Genomic DNA, 5,568 nt, shown 5'->3' with positions numbered 1-5,568 from the left:
CATGGTTAATCCGGAATGGGCTAGTAACCGTATCCGGCCCATCAGATAGTGAACGCTCCTGTCATCTTCCCGTTGAGGGCTCCGTGGGCGCCAACTCAGGCGTTTCATTAGAGGAGCGTTGCTAAACTCTGGGAGGCCGATCCGAACTGGATCCGGTAGCGGGGCGTCTTCCATATAGAGCCACTCCGAAGGCCAGTCTTCAGACGCCTTCTTCGGGGTTCCGGATAGATATCCGGTCCCGGCGATGCGCCGTATTTCGGCTCCGCCCACTTGATATATCGACCCCTCATGAGAACGGGGTACGAGGCAAAACAGCCTCTTCCACAGCGCAAAATGGGGCTCGATGCCCAAGAACAGCTCGCAAAGAGCTACAAAGCCCGCGATGTGCAAAATGGAGGCAGGCGTGAGGTGGTGAAGTTGGAGTCCATAGAACTCCAGGAGCCCCCGGAGAAACGGATGTATGGGAAATCCGAGTCCCCTTATTAGGTAGGGGACGAAGCATACCCGCTCTCCTTTGGAGGGATTGGGGACGCTCTCCGCCTGTTTCCCACCCTTGTAGGTGGCCAGTCCGGCTCGAACCGGAACCATAAAGGCTGGGGGAAGGTATCCCTCTGCTTGGAGCGTCACTAACTCGCTATGCGGGACTAAGCATCTCCTCCAATCTCCTGGCTGAGGACTGGGAGCGCGAGAAGAGGAGCCGCGTCGACTGTCCATGTTGGAATGGATTTTTTGTCAGATGCGCCTCGATGAGTACTTGCGGAAGGAGGATGGTGTGATTTGGATCTAGATCCTTGCCTCTCTTATAGGCAGCTTATTCGCGCAGCTAGGGGGTAAAACGTAAGAATACCCTGACTTTTCGCATTCGTACAACACGTGGAAGAAGGCCATTATTGGACGTGGAAGCCAAGGAGCGCAACATTTATGAAGCAACCGGACACTATCCGGCAAACACATGGAGCGTGAAGGAGAACCCGCCTTGCAAACGCCGAAGACAACATACGCGCCGGACTCGTCGTCATTGAAGCCTGGTTCGGGGGCTACTGAGGGAGTCCTGGACTAGGGGGTGTCCGGATAGCCGAACTATCATCATCGGCCGGACTCCAAGACTATGAAGATACAAGATTGAAGACTTCGTCCCGTGTCCGGATGGGACTTTCCTTGGCGTGGAAGGCAAGCTTGGCGATATGGATATGTAGATCTCCTACCATTGTAACCGACTTTGTGTAACCCTAGCCCTCTCCGGTGTCTATATAAACCGGATGGCTTTAGTCCGTAGGATGAACAACAATCATACCATAGGCTAGCTTCTAGGGTTTAGCCTCCTTGATCTCGTGGTAGATCTACTCTTGTAACACACATCATCAATATTAATCAAGCAGGACGTAGGGTTTTACCTCCATCAAGAGGGCCCGAACCTGGGTAAAACATCGTGTCCCTTGTCTCCTGTTACCATCCGCCTAGACGCACAGTTCGGGACCCCCTACCCGAGATCCGCCGGTTTTGACACCGACACTTCCCTTTTCTTCTTTGCTTCCACATTGGGCACCGGCGCCGACGAGTAGCGATCTTCCACCTCCCCATCTTCTCTGCCATTGTTGATGATATTCATCATGACCTCTTCGTCCATCATCGAGCATGGGGAAGGAGGCATTCCCTAGAGTAGTGTTCCGACACCTGCTGACACAATCTCCTCCAACGGTGTCCGTGACCGGATGAGCCGCGATGACTCGGTGAAGATTTAGTCGATGTTGAGGTCAACATGGAGGCCCGTCGGAGTTGGTGGAGGCTTCGGACTGCTGCATACCATTCTGTACAGGGCGGACGTACATTATCAAGGTAGAGTGCACTAGGCGGGCAAGGGTGGCGCGTGTTCAAGAGCCACATGCACATTGGTATGGTGAGGAGGAGGAGGAGCTCCTGCTCAGACCGCCGCGTCGGTGTGTCGCTCCTTCTCCCTCAGACACCACTCTTGGCGTCTTACAGAGTCCGCATTCGGCACATAGGCGGTGTACACAAGCATCGGCGAAGGTAGTACCCTGAAGATGTTAATGGCCAAGTCCATCAGGCCAAATGGATTTGGAGGAGGTGATGTAGTCAGCGCGCTAAAAGAGTGGGTGAAGTGTGAGAAATGCAGAGTCGATGGGTTTCTGGATTGTATAAATATGACGTGGAAGACGTCCAGACTCCCCTACTTTGCTCCTTAATTTGTAAACACGCCCGACCCAAGGTAAGAGTCTGTGTTGCATGCCTAAATATGTTCAGACCATTCCATCCAAAAATTTGAGGTCAGAGTAAGATATGCGTTGGAGATACCCTCCTCCAATGACGATCACCAAATTGACACCACAAATGTTTGTGGACATGTTTGGATGTGTCCACGAAAATCTGGTCGGGCGGACGTCAGCCAACCATGTCCCTCAAAATTCCCCTACTTGTCTGGCCTCCTTTCTTTGTCAAATTTTCTAGATCAATAGCAAATCGACCATACATTTAAGTAGTTGCAAACAAATGTAAATAATAATAAAAGCACTGAATGTTCGATAAGTTTATACATCAATTGAAGCCCAAAGCAAAAGAACTGGTCGTCCATGCCAAATGCCTCAATTTTCAGCCCCCCCTACTTTTGCGCAAAGTGTGCATACATGATATCATGCAAGTTGTGAACAAACTTGTTTGCATCGGTATGCAAGCGGTCCTCATGTATGAGATCTTTTGCTCCTCACATGCTTGCTTGATCGCAAGCTTCCTCTCCTCGAGCTCTATCTTCTTTTGGATTTCCATGAACAAGCTAAGCCTATCCACCTTCCTTTTCTCCTTGACCTCATTACACTTGGAACATGTCTCCTCCTTAATCGCCAAGACATCCTCGAATTTCTCCGTCATCTTAGCTACCACCTATCCCCACCTCGACCTATCCACACGGGTGACTGGTGCAGGCCCTCCTCCAACTCCATAGCTTGGATCACCATTCATCACTTTATTCAGAATTGACTATTGGAAATATGCCCTAGAGGCAATAATATTGTATTATTACATTTCCATGTTCATAATTAAGAGTTTATATTCTATCTATGTTGTAACTGCTATGATCCTGGAATGTGCGATTCAATGGAAAACTCATATGCATGTGTAGAATGATGAACAATAAAATATGGTTCCTAGTCTCGCATGTAAGACTAGCTCAAAGTGTTGTTGATGATCATGTTTTCCGGATCTTAGGATATCATTAAGTGTAATGATAGTCCTGTAACAACTTTGAGAATACGATGTTGGAAGAACAATCATATTAAATCGACCCAAACTTGCTTCTCATACTTTGAGATACAATCGTCATAAGTCAACTGTTATAACTTGGAGAGTTATGTGTGATTTAGTTCCTTTGACCATGAGAGTATCGTAGTCCTTCTTACCATGCGGTGGAATTTGGGGTTGCTCAAACATCATCTGTAACACAGTGATCATAACGACAACTTACAGGTTCATCAGAAAGTTTGACAAGAGACTAGATAGCTCAAGAGTGGGATTCGCTCCTCCCACGATGGAGAGATATTCTTAGTGCCCTCTCGGTGTGACAACATCCACCATCTTCTGCCAGACACAGGTGAATAGGTCATGGGGATTCCGGAACATGTCAACGAGAAAGAAGAATAAACTGGTAATGAGGAGACCGGTATAGTGAGCATGTGTATGACTCAAGAGGATACCGGCATGTAACACCACGGTAGTTCAACTACAGTAACCTCACACTAATGGTGCCATGTCATCAAGTTTGACTAAGCCACAATGCCACTAGAGAAAAATCAAATCCAAATTCCTTTTGAAATACAAGCCAAATTCTTATTTCTTTAATCTTTCAAATAAAATGTTTGATGGGTTGCAAGTATTCGCCAAGTAATTGTCATGAAGAAGTCAACTCAAATTGGATTTCTATTTTGGCCATGGCAATATTTTGGTGGACCAACAACATTTAATTTGGTCGTTTAAATTCCAACATATATTCTTACTTTTCCCGAACCACAAGAAACTTTGTGTGTGTCCCTATGCTATCGTACTGTATTTATGTGCCAAGTTTCGTCTATAAGAAAAATCGTCTGGTCACTCAAATAAATACCAAGCCGTAGCTAGAAATAGAAAACAACAATGAAAGTTTAAAACAGAAAAGATAATGGGAACCTAAAAGGCCCCCCACTGTGGACTGGGTCGTAAGACCACAATGTAAGGCCCAGTCGAGTCCCCGTCATCCTTTTCCTCTGTACACTGGGGATGGCGTGCCAGCCATCCACCCTGCCATGGCCGCCGATGTCACCGCTGTCGTTCATCCCGCGGTCGAGGGGATGGATAAGAGCACCCCAAGCCCCTCCTATCTCTCCCTATCAAACCCTAGCCCCATTTCCTCTCCCCCTCGCTCGATCCCCTCGCTACAGCCACCGCACGCACCATCATCGCCATGGACGCCGCCAGTCATGCCCCCACCGAGGTCCCTCACGGCTAGGACCTACTCCAGGAGCTCCGTTGTGTTTGTCTTCGTCCTCTACGCTGTCGGATCAAGGCCGGGAGGGCCCCACGTCGATGCACGCACCAAGCTCCTCGACGCCGTCTTCAACCTCTGCCCCGCCGGACCTCGCCGCTCAATTCACTGCCTCCGGTGCTCCCCCGACCTCACCGACCTCTCCAGCCGCACCAATGTGAGCTCCTACATCGATTCCCCCTTTCCCACCGTCGAATCTGTCGTCGTAGTTGTCGTACGTCACCGCGGGCGAACCCACCGGAGCGAGACTGTTGGGTTACTATAGGTATCTCCAAAAGTGTCTGTTGGGTTGACACGGATCGAGACTGGGATTTGTCACTCCGTATGACGGAGAGGTATCTCTGGGCCCACTCGGTAATGCATCATCATAATGAGCTCAATGTGACCAAGTAGTTTATCACAGGATCATGCATTACGTTACGAGTAAAGTGACTTGCCGGTAACGAGATTGAACGAGGTATTGGGATACCGACGATCGAATCTCGGGCAAGTAACGTACCGATTGACAAAGGGAATTGTATACGGGATTACTTGAATCCTCGACATCGTGGTTCATTCGATGAGATCATCGTGGAACATGTGGGAGACAACATGGGTATCCAGATCCCGCTGTTGGTTATTGTCCGGAGAGCTGTCTCAGTCATGTCTGCGTGATTCTTGAACCCGTAGGGTCTACACACTTAAGGTTCGGTGACGCTAGGGTTGTAGAGATATTAGTATGCGGTAACCCGAAAGTTGTTTGGAGTCCTGGATGAGATCCCGAACATCACGAGGAGTTCCGGAATGGTCCGGAGGTAAAGATTTGTATATAGGAAGTCCAGTTTCGGCCACCGGTAAAATTTTGGGGGTCACGGTATTGTACCTGGACCACCGGAAGGGTCCCGGGGGTCCATCGGGTGGGCCCACCTATCCCAGAGGGCCCCATGGGCTGAAGTGGGAAGGGAACCAGCCCCTGGTGGTCTGGTGTGCCCCCTTGATCCTCCCCCTGCGCCTAGGGGTTGGAAACCCTGGGGTGGGGGCGCCCCACCTGACTTGGGGGG

This window comes from Triticum dicoccoides, chromosome 4B, assembly GCF_002162155.2.
Source record: "Triticum dicoccoides isolate Atlit2015 ecotype Zavitan chromosome 4B, WEW_v2.0, whole genome shotgun sequence".
NCBI classification, from domain to species: domain Eukaryota; kingdom Viridiplantae; phylum Streptophyta; class Magnoliopsida; order Poales; family Poaceae; genus Triticum; species Triticum dicoccoides.
The sequence above is the reverse complement of the archived record's forward strand: the minus strand, read 5'-3'. Positions refer to the sequence as shown.